The 15,365-nt window shown below is 39.0% G+C and overlaps 1 protein-coding gene across 1 annotated transcript in view; it reads left to right on the top strand.

Moving 5' to 3' along the window:
• The window catches only part of LOC126302399 (lachesin-like), a 1,147,869-nt gene that overhangs the window by 811,357 nt on the left and 321,147 nt on the right, over positions 1 to 15,365 (top strand). The window lies entirely within an intron of this gene.

The raw sequence follows: 15,365 nt of genomic DNA, 5'->3' as shown, positions 1-15,365 counted from the left end.
AAACTAAAAGAACCAGAGGTTGTACAGAGTTTCAGGGAGAGCATAAGGGGACAATTGTCAGGAATGGGGGAAAGAAATACAGTAGAAGAAGAATGGGTAGCTTTGAGGGATGAAGTAGTGATGGCAGCAGACGATCAAGTAGGTAAGAAGACAAGGGCTAGTAGAAATCCTTGGGTAACAGAAGAAATATTGAATTTAATTGATGAGAGGAGAAAATATAAATATGCAGTAAATGAAGCAGGCAAAAAGGAATACAGACGTCTCAAAAATGAGATCGACAGGAAGTGCAAAATGGCTAAGCAGGCGTGGCTAGAGGACAAATGTAAGGATATAGAGGCTTATCTCACTATGGGTAAGATAGATACTGCCTACAGGAAAATTAAAGAGACCTTTGGAGATAAGAGAACCACTTGAATGAACATCAAGAGCTCAGATGGAAACCCAGTTCTAAGCAAAGAAGGGAAAGCAGAAAGGTGGAAGGAGTATATAGAGGATCTATACAAGGGCGATGTACTTGAGGACAATATTATGGAAATGGAAGAGGACGTAGATAGACATGAAATGGGAGATAGGATACTGCGTGAAGACTTTGACAGAGCACTGAAAGACCTGAGTCGAAACAAGGCCCCCGGAGTAGACAACATTCCATTGGAACTACTGACGGCCTTGCGAGAGTCAGTCCTGACAAAATTCTACCATCTGGTGAGCAAGATGTATGAGACAGAAGAAATACTCTCAGACTTCAAGAAGAATATAATAATTCCAATCCCAAAGAAAGCATGTGATGACAGATGTGAAGATTACCGAACTATCAGTTTAATAAGTCACAGCAGCAAAATACTAACGCGAATTCTTTACAGACAAATGGAAAAACTGGTAGAAGCCGACTTCTCGGAAGATCAGTTTGGATTCCGTAGAAATGTTGTAACACGTGAGGCAATACTGACCCTACGACTTATATTAGAAGCTAGATCAAGGAAGGGCAAACCTACGTTTCTAGCACTTGTAGACTTGAGAAAGCTTTCGACAATGTTGACTGGAATACTCTCTTTCAAATTCTGAAGGCGGCACGGGTACAATACAGTGACCGAAAGGCTATTTACAATTTGTATAGAAACCAGATGGCATTTATTAGATTCGAGGGACATGAAAGGGAGGCAGTGGTTGGGAAGGGAGTGAGACAGGGTTGTAGTCACTCCCCGATGTTATTCAATCTGTATATTGAGCAAGCAGTGAAGGAAACAAAAGAAAAATTCGGAGTGGGTATTAAAATCCATGGAGAAGAAATATAAACTTTGAGGTTCGCCGATGACATCGTAATTGTGTCAGAGGCAGCAAAGGACTTGGAAGAGCAGTTGAATGGAATGGACAGTGTCCTGAAAGGAGGATATAAGATGAACATTAACAAAAGCAAACCGAGGATAATGTAATGTAGTCGAATTAAGTCGGGTAATGCTGAGGGAATTAGATTAGGAAATGAGACACTTAAAGTGTAAAGGAGTTTTGCTATTTGGGGAGCAAAATAACTGATGATGGTCGAAGTAGAGAGGATATAAAATGTAGACTGGCAATGGCAAGGAAAGCGTTTCTGAAGAAGAGAAAGTTGTTAACATCGAATATAGATTTATGTATCAGGAAGTCGTTTCTGAAAGTATTTGTTTGGAGTGTATGGAAGTGAAACATGGACGATAACTAGTTTGGACAAGAAGAGAATAGAAGCTTTCGAAATGTGGTGCTACAGAAGAATGCTGAAGATTAGATGGGTAGATCACATAACTAATGAGGAAGTACTGAATCGGCTGGGGGAGAAGAGAAGTTTGTGGCACAACTTGACCAGAAGAAGGGATCGGTTGGTAGGACATGTACTGAGGCATCAAGGGATCACCAATTTAGTATTGGAGGGCAGCGTGGAGGGTAAAAATAGTAAAGGGAGACCAAGAGATGACTACACTAAGCAGATTCAGAAGGATGTAGTTTGCAGTAGGTACTGGGAGATGAAGAAGCTTGCACAGGATAGAGTAGCATGGAGAGCTGCATCAAACCAGTCTCAGGACTGGAGACCACAACAACAACAACAACATCATCTTTGTGATACATGTCAGGAAGTGTTTATGTTTCTCTCGCATAATTTAGTTTTTCTTTTTACCAGTCGTGCATTTAAATATATCTAATTTCTTTTCTTCAGTTGCGTATAGCTGTTATTACTAACGCTATGTGTATTTTTGTACAAAGCATAGAAGCCGAGTCCTAAACCCCGTAAGTAGTCACTACAGTTTTTAATAATTAATTGGGAAATAAGCTCAAAAAAATACGGTCCAGAGATTTTTCAAAACATACCTGTAATATAGGAGTTATTGAAGAATAGCTATTTCGGAAAACAACAGTGTGCTTTGATATTCATAACGCCCCTCAGTCACATTAATGCTACAATCTGTCAAAAGCCTGAATAACCACCTTTTACAACGTGGACGTGCAGGAAGAGAGTAAACGAGGTTCTGGGAGGTGATGTGGAGCCACGCCGACTCTAATTCTGTGGCCAGTTGACTTACGTTTCACGACTAAGGATCCACGGCTCGAACACGAAGAGAGAGGTGATCGCACAGATCCTCGGTCGGCTTTGGTGAACAGGAGAGTATGATTTACTCACCGTGGTGCACTGCGAGGCACGCACGTCTACAGCGAGCTGTGTGACACTTTGCATCCTCCTCCTGGTATATGCCATCATACTGAGGAAAACCAAACTATATTTAGGGGTGAGCATGGTCACCAAGGAGACATTCATACTTGTGTTGATTCATTGCGACTACCAGAATGACGAGATCACTCAAGGCACGCGCCCTCCTCCGGCCTAGACCCTTCCGGGTATTGTTGCAGGCTCGTAAGCAACAAGACCATATATCCTATGAAGTCTAAAACGTGACCCATCTGGAAAGGCAACCTACTTTGAATCAGTAGACGTCCAGTTGAGGTACCGGTGTGGAAATTCCAGCCTTCGTCGTCGATGAACAGCAGTCAGCATGTGTGCATTAACCAGGCGCCTGCGGCGGAGGCCCATATGCAGGAACTTTAGCTGAATGGTCGTTGAGGAGATGCCGTTGGTAAACCTTGGTTCATGTGGATAGACAGTTGCTCAACAGTGGGAAGTCTATGGCCCTTGGCGCACCACATTTGCATCGACGCTGATTTTCGATAGCGCCATTTTTCCATACTTAAACAATGGCAGCACGCGAACAGTTTACAAATCTAAGAATTTTTTGAAATTTTTTAACCGTTGTCCAGTAAGCCACTGATCATCCCATTTTGGACGTCAGCTGAATCGCTCCGTTTACACGCTGCGACATCGACTGCATACATTTTCCGCGTCCCTCCGGCATGATTTATACAGGATTGTCCATTGATAGTGACCGGGCCAAACATCTCACGGAATAAGCATCAAACGAAAAAAGAACGAAACTCGTCTAGCTTGAAGGGGAAAACCAGATGGCGCTATGGTTGGCCCGCTGCCATAGGTCAAACGGATATCAACTGCGTTTTTTTAAAAAATAGGAACCCTCATTTTTATTACATATTCGCGTAGTACGTAAAGTAATATGAATCTTTTACTTGGACCACTTTTGTCATTCACCAACAGTGGTAAAGCAAACCGGCATAATATGCACTATTGGACAACGGAAAATCCACGATGGCTGCGACAAGTGGAACACTAGCGACCTTGGCGCGTTAATATGTGGTGTGACATTATGCGAGGAGGGATAATTGGGCCCCATTTTATCGATGGCTATCTAAATGGTGCAATGTACATTGATTTCCTACGTAATGTTCTACCGATGTTACTACAAGATGTTTCACTGCATGACAGAATGGCGATGTACTTCCAACATGAAGGATGTCTGGCACGTAGCTCGCGTGCGGTTCAAGCGGTATTGAATAATACATTTCATGACAGGTGCACTGGTCGTCGAAGCACCATACCATAGACCGCTCGTTCACCTGATCTGACGCCCCCGGATTTCTTTCTGTGGGGAAAGTTGAAGGATATTTGCTATCGTGATCCACCGACAACGCCTGAGAGCATGCGTCAGCGCATTGTCAATGCATGTGCGAACATTACGGAAGGCGAATTATCGCTGTTGAGAGGAATGTCGTTACACGTATTGCCAAATGCATTGAGGTTGACGGACACCATTTTGAGCATTTATTGCATTAATGTGGTAATTACAGGTAATCACACAGTAAGAGCATGCGTTCTCATAAATGATAAGTTCACAAAGGTACATGTATCAATCACATTGGAACAACCGAAATAAAATGTTCAAACGCACCTACGTTCTGTGTTTTAATTTTATAACCTACTTGTTACCAACTATTCACCTACAATTGTGAGCCATATGTTAGTAACTATTTCAGCGTCATCTATCACAAAGCGAAAAAAATGGTCCAACTAAAACGTTCATATTTCTTTACGTACTACACGAATATGTAATAAAAATGGGGTTCCTATTTTTTTTTTAATTTGATATTCGTTTGACCTATGGCAGTGCCATCTAGCGGGCCAACCATTGGGCTATCTGGTTTCCCCCTTGAAGCTAGAGAAGTTTCGTTCTTTGTAGTTTTTTCGTTTGACACTTATTTCGTGAGGTATTTGTCCCGCTCACGATCAATGGACCACCCTGTATACCCTCCACTGCCATTTGTGAGTGGATATTGTGAAAGTCATGCGTACATAGACGGTGGTCACATTAATGTAACTGGACATTGTAGTTTATATTGACAGTATAAAATACACACAAGCTAAGCAGTGTGGTGTATTTGTGACATGCCATGATATGCTGAGAAGAAATCTGAAGAACGCGAACCCAACAAACAAATCTGACTTAACATACCGTAGCAAGCCGTAAGAATATTTCTCCCGGCTCATGAGTGGCTAATGATAGACGTCGTACAAGAATTACAAATAAAAAGCTCATATCGGTACTGGGCTGGCTATTTGGATAGAAATCTATCACTGATGATCTGATCGCAGAATAGAAGTAACGTAATACGTCCATAGTTACACAGGTTCAAACCTCATTGCCACAACCATTGTCATCGCGTTTCGCGGTTTAATGAATCACACTATCCGTACTCAGGTATGCATCCTCTGTCAAGGCTGCCGCCAATAGACACCCTCTGATTTTGGAAAGTGAACATTACAGCCCTTTATGGCAACTTCGATTTCGATGAAGTGACGTAGCCCTGAGTTATAGAAGGATGAAACTATCAGGAAGACCGATATTTTTGCCAAATAATTCATGACCAAAAATGTAAAAGGAATTCAGATGAGTGACGGAACAAGAATTAAGAGTGAAGATAGCTCAGTTTCTGTTGTTGTGGTCTTCAGTCCGAAGAGTGGTTTGAGACGGCACTCCACGACACTCTATCCTCTGCAACCCTCTTCATCTCCGAATAACTACTGCAACCTACATCCTTCTGAAGCTACTTACTGAATTCATCTCTTGGCCTCCGTCTATGATTTTTACCCCCCAGCACAAGCACTAAATTGGTGATCTCTTGATGTCTCAGAATGTGTCCTATCAACTGATCCCTTCTTCTACACAAGTCATGCCATAAACTTCTTTCCTCCCCAATTCTGCTCATTACCTCAGCATTAGTTACGTGGTCTACCCACCTAAACTTCAACATTATTCTGCAACAATACATTCCAAAAGATACCATTTTCTTCTTGTCAGACAAAGATCTTCAGAAAAGACTTGCTAGCACTAAATCTATATTTGATGTTGAGAAATTTCTCTTCTTCAGAAACGTTTTCTTGCTAGCTCCATCCTATCTTTTATATCCTCTTTACTTCGGCCATCATTCTTTATTTTACTGCCCAAATAGCAAAACTCATCAACTACTTTTGGCATCTCATATCATAATCTAACCCCTTCAGCATCGCATGTTGTAATTAGACTTCGCTCCATTATCCTTGTTCTGCTTTTGTTAATGTTCATCGCATATCATCTTTTCATGCGACGGACTTTCCCATTCAGTTGCGCTTCCAAATCTTTGCTGTCTTTGATAGAATAAAAATATCATCGGCAAGCTTTGAAGTTTTTATTTCTTCTCCCTGAACTTTAATTCCCTTTCCAAATTTCAGCTTGCTCTCCTTCACATGTTGCTCAGTGCACAGACTGAAAAACACTGAGAGAAGCTACAATTCTGTCTCACTCCCTTTGCAGCGGCGCAATGTCTGCCCCTTCACTGTGCGATGGTCGATACCGATTTAACCGGCAAAATCAGCATTGGAGAAAGTTCGACTAAATAACTACCACGCAAAGGCCACGTTACTCCTCTTCATCTCCATGGGCAGCAGCTGAAAATTAGTTTAACTCGAGCGTTCGGGGTTCTTGCATGACTTGTTTGAAAAAAAAGTCTAACATTTCCTTTTAGTTTTTTTATTATCTTTAAAACACGGAAAATGGCTATCAAGTCCGTATTTAATATGCTGACATCATTATGCAATGTTACTGACTGTCTCTCTCGCGGGTTCTCACCCGAAAGCAGCCAGAAGATATTTAGTCCGACTCGGTATTTTGAACGCCCTAAACAGTCACTGACCTTGTACTACTTGCTAGTTAACACGTTCAGTCGTTCAGTAGGGTTTTTGTAGAGAAGTGATCACCTTAATGTCTCGTAATCTGCACGAAACAGGCCACTCGGAGTTCATGTACGACATGAAATGTTCACAAGCGAATATCTCTTAAAATAAGCCACTCATAGAGCTCAAACTTTCACAAAATGCTCTGTAGTCGCTTTTCGTCAACGACTAGAGAGTCAATCAAACGTGCGACTTTCTTCATTTTGATACATATTTGATTAGCACGGTTTAACATAAGAGTTTATCAGAAGATGGCTTCCGAGCGACTATCTCGAATAATAGAGCTGAGGCACAAAGCCCTACTTGCTGAATTCCTATTGGCTAGTATGTTAAGCAGCCAATCACATCATCTCGAGCACTTCCACACTCACGTTATTTCTAATGTCAGCCAATCCGGTTACCACAAGTTATTTAGACTAGTAATATCGTAATTCTGAAACTGAATAAAATTTAGTAATAATAATATACAATTCCTTTCCACAAAATAAATTTAATTGTCAACGCCCCTTCTGGCTGCCTTTACAAAATCAACCTCACTCGTGCATACGTTACAAATTCGCCAATTGCACAGCAACTTTCTCACACGTACATTTACTTAGTTTTAATAAAATACCACATTCTCTATTTACTTCTGTCTCTATTTACTTCTGTATTTACTTCTGTCATCCACTCACTCTCTCGGTCTCTCCACAACACTCACATAACCAAAACACGATGAAAAATCTTCCAAAGTACTCTTAATTGCTTCAGAAATCTTTGGTTCAAATCAAATCGCTCTGAGCTCTATGGGACTTAACATCTGGGGTCGTCAGGCCCCTAGAACTTACAACTACTTAAACCTAACTAACCTTAGGACATCACACACATCCATGCCCGATGCAGGATTCGAACCTGCGACCGCAGCAGGAAATCTTTGGTATTGAAACTAAAGATAATTGCTGAAAATTATATTATTTGAACCTATCCTATTGGCTGTAGTTCCAATTGATACTAGGTATGAATACATTACAATCACTAACTCTTTTTCACAATGCCAGCATTGTGTATTTTAGGCAAAAATTTATATCTCCGAAAGTAGTGAACTTATTGACTTGAAATTTTCACAGTATTGTTGTGTTATCCATATAATTTCATATACTGAGTAATAAAAAATCGATTCATATTTAATAGTACTTCTTCATATTCACAGAGAGTATGTGTAACGTATTACACACAGCGTTAGGCAAGTACACTGTTCAATCGGCCCAGTAGTATGCCAACGTGAGAACCAAAATCTGCTCTCCTTCCGGCTCCACAGCAAGCTACACTTTTAATGCAAGATGACAACTCGTAATAATTTGCTACGTTACTCCTTCTCAGCCATTGCTCCCTGTTCCTGCGTTCCAAGTTTATAATCGTCGTTTGGATTCTGTACAAGATATAAATAACCTTTTGCTTTCTGTATTTTAACCCTGCTGCCTTGAGAAATTTAAAGAGTGTATTCGAGTCAACGTTGTCAAAAATCTTTCTCTAAATTTACAAATGCTATTCTTTAATCTGGGTCTTAATATAGGTCACAGGGTCAGTACTATCTTGCGTGTTACCAAACTTATTTCCTCGAGGTCAGCATCTATCAATTTTCCCATTCATCTGTAAATAATTTCTCATTATTTTTCAGCCATGGCTTATTAAACTGATACTTCTTTGAAATTGGAACTTCTAGATTCTTCTTAAAGTCTAAGAGACCCTCGTCTCATTTATCTTGCACAACAAGTGGAACAGTCGAGTCATGCCTGTCTCTCACAAGGATACCAGCAGTCCTGAGGAGATGTCGCCTACTCTGGTAGGCTTGTTTCGGCTTACACACTGCCAAATTCTTCTCGCAGTATCATATCACCTGTCAGATATTCATCTATTTGCGCTTCCCTTTCTATCACAGTGTGTTGAAGTTCATTTCCCTTGAAGAGCCCTTCTATACATTCCTTTTACCCTTCAGCTTTCCCGTCTTTTGCTAAGTGCTGATTTTCCATCTCAGTCCTCGATATTCTTGTAATTGCTTCTCTTTCCTCCTAAGGGCTCTTTAATTTTCCTGTAGACGAGATCTATCATTCCCCTATTTTTACGTGCTTCTATAGACTTATATTTGTCTGCTAGCCATTTATGCTTAGCCATTTCGCACTTTCTGTCAGTTTTTTTTCAGGCTTTTGTATTCCTTTTCGCCTGTTTCATTTGCTGCATTTTTATATTTTCCCCTTTCATCAATTAAATCAAATATCTTTTGTGATTAAAATGATGTCTACTAGGCCTTGTCGTTTTATCTATTTGACCCTCTACTGCCATCACCGTTTTATCTCTCAAAGCCATCCATTTGTCTTCTACAGTATTCCTTTTCCCTGTTTCAGTCAGTCATTGCTTATTGCTCCTTTTGAAATCCCCAACAACATCTGGTTCTTTCATATTATCCAGGTTCCAAGATTTCAATTTCCCAATTATTTGCAATTTATTCACTTTTAACCTACAGTTCATAACCAATATGTCATGGTGTCACTCAACATCTATCCCTGTAAATTTTTTAAAGTTTAAAATCTTACTCCAGAATCTCTGTCTTCTACTACATAATCAGTCTAAAGCTTTCCAATGTCTCCAGTTCTCTTCCACGTTTCAGCCCAATTTTATTATTCTTAAACTAAGAAATCAGTAAATTCTCTTCTTGTTCTTCCTTCTCTTCCTCTTCCTGCTACCGAATTCCATTTACCCACCACAACTAAGTTTTCCTCTTTTTTATCTATTTGAATAATTTCTTTTACCTCCTCATACATTCCATCAATCTCTTCATCATTTGCAGAGTTACTTAACATGTAAACTTGTGTAACTGTGTTTTAACTTTTGCTCTATCCTGGCTACGATAGTGTGTTCACTGTACTAATCATAATAGCATCCTTCCATTCTTATTTTGTGTTCATTATTTTAGACCTGCTCTTACATTTTCTCTTTTTGGTTTTGTGTTTATAACCCTGTTTTCACCGAACTTCACTAATCAACCAGATAGCTATTATATGGTGACTGTGGGCCAATTTTAGTGTCCTTGACCTTGTCACACGAACATTGATCTTTAAGGTCATCACATTATCATGAAAGTAATGCATGACATCTTGAAATCATGATGTTATCAATCAATGAAATAAATAAAAAGCAAAGAAAATAAAATTAAAAAACTGTAAGATGGCTGTGACAGTTCAATTGTGTTAGTGCAAAATTTTAAAAAATGAGTTCCCATTCCACTCTCTAAAATCAATCAAAGTACAGTACTCCTTATCTGCATCCAATCATAGTGCAGTATCAAACATCCAAGATAATGGACAAAGACCAACAGTGTGCTTTATAACTTGTCCCTCTCCTCTGTTCAACCAATCGCAACATAGTATTAAAATTGTGCACCAGATAAGCATGAAAATTTACTTAACCATATGGTTAAAGTCAAAGGTATCCACTATTACCACGAAAGTCGTATACATCTGACTTAATATTAATGTGAAGCCAAGATAAAAGTTCTGCACTATTTAGCTCCACAGGTATAACTGTGGTGTAGTATAAATATCACTCAAAGGTCAACAATATGCACTGTACATGTACACACATACATACTGTATCTCTGTATTCCCCCCTCATTGTGTCCAGCCAGTCATAGTGCATTATTAAAAACCAAGAAGGAAGCAGGCCAGTAGTGGCTTTACACCCCTCCCCTTTCCAATCAATCACTCTCTGAAGTATTAAAACGATGCACCAGATATGAAGTAAAAATCAGTTTAAAGTCAATGATGTTCATTTTTCATTGAAAGTCTCATACCTCTGATTTAATATGGAAGTGAAGCTAAGATCAAAGTAATTCATTATTTACCTACACTTGCATAACTCGGTCATAATATTAAAATTTCCAAGCTATCTATTATATACATACACACTCATTTCTGCATTTAACTCTAGCAGTATCAACGCATTTTCTATAACATGCATTGCAAAAGGGGCAGGGGGGGGGGTAATTTATGTCCACCTGAAGAAAAATTGAAAAATCAATAAAATGTTTTATTATTTTTATTATTAACTTACATAAACAACATACTTTTTAATGATATTGTAATGTGTAACTATGGTCCAGAACCAAAAAATATTTTTCAACACATCCTTATATCTGCCAGCACACTTTCAGTAATGTGTATTACCAAAGGTGGGGGGCAGGGCTACTTTATGCCCACTGAAAAAAGTTTTAATAATACAGATTTCGTTAATTGTGTTTTTTTTTTTGGTGATAACATACTGTTTAAAGATATACTGATGTGTAAGTGAGATCCTGAACCCAAAAATATTGACTATGACATTCATCAAGAATGTGATATCAAATCCTAAGACTTAAAGTTTTGGGTTAACTTTAACTAAAAAAAATTAAAATTGTAGAATCTGATAGAATAATTCATCACAAACAATAAACACTTGTTTTTAATTTTAATATGTAAAGTAACTGATTAGATTATGGTATTTTCAGGTGGGCATAAACTACCCACACCCCACTCCACTCAGTATTGCGAGTGTTAATATGCCAAATGTGTCTTTAGTAATCATTAGTTCTCTGTTCTTTCTTTGTCTGTCACCCAAACACGCAAATCTCTGTATTTACAGTTTTACTCATTATAAAATGTGATCTTTCTGTGATTCTTCATCCAAAAATACTACACAACATAGTGATCCCTCATGCAAAGTCTCTAACACATACACACAGACACACACACACATCTAATGCCTGATACCTAATGTTTAATACCTAATGCCTAACATTTAACAACTAACAGCGAACACCTAATGGCTAATGGCTACTGCCTAACGCCTAATATCGAACTGCTATTCCTAACAGCTAATGCCTAATGGCCAGTACCAGACAGCTAACACCCAGTACCTAATTGCTAATGTCTAACACCTAATGCCTTACACCTAACTCCTATCACACAAAATTGTGTCCACATCCATACAGTACATATATAAATATGAAAGTGTGTGTGTGTGTGTGTGTGTGTCTGTGTGTCTGTGTGTGTGTGTGTGTGTGTGTGTGTGTGTGCAGGTGTGCGCGCCATAATCTTTTCTATGGTGACACTAGAATTGTTGTACACTCTCGAAAAAAATTTTGTTCACTCTTGTTTCAAGTAATCCTACCTCATGTCTCTGAATTCTCAATCCTTTAAAGACCAGTACGACTTTAAGAAATCTACCTTTTTTTGTAAAATATCATACATGAAAAACGCTAATTATTGTTAAACTGTTTTGTGCTCATACACAAGCTTCTTATATTGTTAATTTTGGTGAGCATTAGTACTTAAGCTCCCTCAAAGGGAGATGATGTTGTTGTTATTCGTTACATGTTAGATTCTGTCAAGCTAAAAATAAAGGTAAAAATAAACCTCTTCCTCTAATGGGACTGGTTCTTTCTATAATGTCGACCTAAAGTGCACTGAGATTTATGAGTGTCAACTCACAGTGCAAGAAACTGTTGTCTTGTTCATTCATTACAACCTTGCATTCCTACTATAAGCTTGTTTCCTGATTAAAGTAAGCATGCAGAGTGAGAGAGACGGTTTATCATATTTTTAGATAGACAATAAAAATGATCACCTCTGTTGCTGAATAGTTAACAACACTGCTTTCAGTTCAGAAGGGTCTGGGTTAGATTTACAGTACTGCCCCAGATTTGTCTGATGTAAGGAGGTCTGGGACCTGCTACACCACCGAGTAAGGTAGAGTAGTGGTTAGCACAGTGGGCTCGTTTTGGGAGAACTATGGTTCAAACCCGCGTCCGGCCATTGTGATTTAAGTTTTCCATGATTTCCATAAATCGCATTAGGCAAAATGTCGGGATGGTTCCTTTAAAAAATAACGGACGACTTTCTTTCCCATTCTCGCTGTCTGGTCGCCCCGCAAATCAACCAATCAACCTGCTGCATTGCTTCCCGCGCCCGAGTTCCCGGGTTCGATTCCCGGTGGGGTCAAGGATTTTCTCTGCCTCGTGATGGCTGGGTGATGTGTGTTGTCCTTAGGTTAGTTATGTTTAAGTAGTTCTAAGTTCTAGGGGACTGATGACCATAGATGTTAAGTCCCATAGTGCTCAGAGCCATTTTGCTGCATTGAATAATTATGAAGGCGTTAACAGAGACTCTATCACAATAATACGAGTAAATATTGACGTTTCATAACTGGTTCACCACCTATTGTTTTTCTTTGTGTAGAATGTCTCCCTTACTTCTATAGGCTTACAGTTAGGAGAAGCTGAGTGCGATAAGCCCAAAGCATACCTGTGGGAATACGTCTCAGCTCACTTTCTGTTGTCTTGCAAAAGACAAGTCTCAGCTTGTTTACATCTATCGGTTTCCCCGCTCTTGATGTTTGTGGACAACTGGCATTTCCTGGGAATATGCTATGTAATCATTGATTCATCACGTGATATAAGAAATTTCAACCGACTCAGCAAGGAGACGAGGGTATAAAAAGCACAGCATCGACTCCCAGAAATCATTCATATTTTGACAATCCAACTGTCAACATTGCTGGATGAGCCGGAAGCTGAGGGAGAGAGCAGAGTTGGAAATTCGTCCAAAATAATGTATGTACTTACTTCTGCTTATACTGTTTGTCACATAAAATTTTTGTTTGTCACGTCTATGAATAAATGTTTTTTTTTTTTTTCATTTACTGTTACTGAATCTGTTGTTCTTCTGACTAAGTACACGAGATAACAATGCTCACTCAGCAGCAGGGAGATTCTCTCATAATATTGGAATTTTTTGGAGGGTATAAAAAGCAGAGATTGCAGCTAACTGAAGTTAGCTCTGCTTGATCTTCAGACCTGTAGACATCTTTTGAGCTCTTGGCGTTACGGCAGCTGGGAACAAAAATCTGCAAGAAATAGCAGAGTTTCTGCACAAAAGTAGTTGGGTGTGAGAAATTCTAGAAAAAAAATGTAAGTATTCTTCGTCTTATGTACACTATCATTCAAACATTTTGTTTCTTATATCCATGAAGATACGGATACGAGAAACATTTTCTCATTTGATGTTACAGAATCTGTGGTTTTACTTACTGAGCAGCATTCTGAACATACATCTAGGAAATATGAGAGAAGCAGCAGCAGTGGAAGCAGCAAGAATCTCCAGAAAGAAACCATTACTTCAATTGGTAGAACTTTCGTCGACTAACCTAATAATAACAATATAATCGCTGAACCAGCAGCAAAATAATTTAGACGATGAACTCAAATGTCTTGATGCCGAGTCCGTATTTATAAGAAGAAAATGTACTGGTGTTATAGAAAATAGATTTGAACTTAAGAATGTAGACATTTCTTCGAGCCTGTCTTCATATTTCAAAGTTTGTGGAATTAGTGAACGTATTAAGATTAATTGTTCCCCTGTATTCCAAAGACAAATCAGGAGAAAAGAAAAACTATATCCACACAAAGAACACGTCTGTGTTGCTGTCTGCTGGCGTCAGTAAATTATAGTCAACCAATGGCACAGAACAACTTTTGAAAAGACTGGAAACTTTCCAAGCTCACAATTTTGGCAGGGCAGTGGAGGAAATAAGTAAACCGTACCTGGATGTTAATGAAAACAAAGATAGTAATGCAGGAGTGCGCTCTAAATTTCCTAAGTTAATAATAGAAAAGCACGCACCAATAAACGTCCAGTCATATGACAATGTATTCTGCAGCAGGTCAATTTTGGTAGGATTATATTCTGTAAATAAGCATGCAGAACGTGTAATTAAATATTTTCCATATGAAAATAAATTAAACTTTGTCAACTTACTGTATCCTGCAGAGCTCAAACATGTTCGTGTTTCCAAAAAACAGAATGGCGACCTGTCTCTAAACGTATACGATATTGAGAACTCAAATTATGGCTGGATGACTGTACAAGATAAGAGGATAGACAAAGAATTCCAAGTTGTACCATTGTATTTTACGAAGTACCGAGGTGAGAGACACTTGAATCTATTAATGTTGCAGACTGCTGATAATACAGATGTATGTCATTTCTACTACACAAAAAACTTGTCGAGGCTCGCACGAACCAGCATTATCAATCATCAGCATTCAGTTGCAATACATAAACGCTATCTTTGTTATTTTCATTCCCAAGAATGGTTAAATACACACTCAGTTGACTGTCTGCAGTTTAAAACTGTCACCAGTACAACGCTTACATGCAAAACCGAGTTTGTGAAATTTACCAAATTTGGTATTAAACTGAATCTGTCTTTCGTGATTTGTGCTCATATGGACTGCATACTGGAACCAGTTGCTGGCTGCAGTCGTAGTACAGACTCTGATTTGTATTCCGATCACGTACAACACCACGCAACGGGGAATATTCCCGATTTAAATTATATAGAGACAGCTACTGCATGGAATGGTTTACTAATCAGCTCTATGCAATCGCTGAGCCTTTAAATTCCTTTTTAGTAAAAAATAAACAGACAATATGCCTTTTGCTCTGCAAAAGTCTGTCACATTTGCGAGAAGCCCTTTGAGGACGACAGAGTGAAGCACTGAGATCATTGTTATTTTACAGGTGCATACCGAGTTGCACCACATCCCAGCTGAAATGTGAACTGTAAACATCACTATACTATGCCCATCAGGTTTCACAATCTCAGCGACTACAAGGGTCATTGCTTGATCAAAAATCTATGAGAACAAAAGGCA

The sequence above is a fragment of the Schistocerca gregaria genome, chromosome 1, assembly GCF_023897955.1.
Source record: "Schistocerca gregaria isolate iqSchGreg1 chromosome 1, iqSchGreg1.2, whole genome shotgun sequence".
Lineage (NCBI taxonomy): Eukaryota > Metazoa > Arthropoda > Insecta > Orthoptera > Acrididae > Schistocerca > Schistocerca gregaria.
Note: the sequence above shows the minus strand (reverse complement) of the source record. Positions and strands in the feature narration are given on the sequence as shown.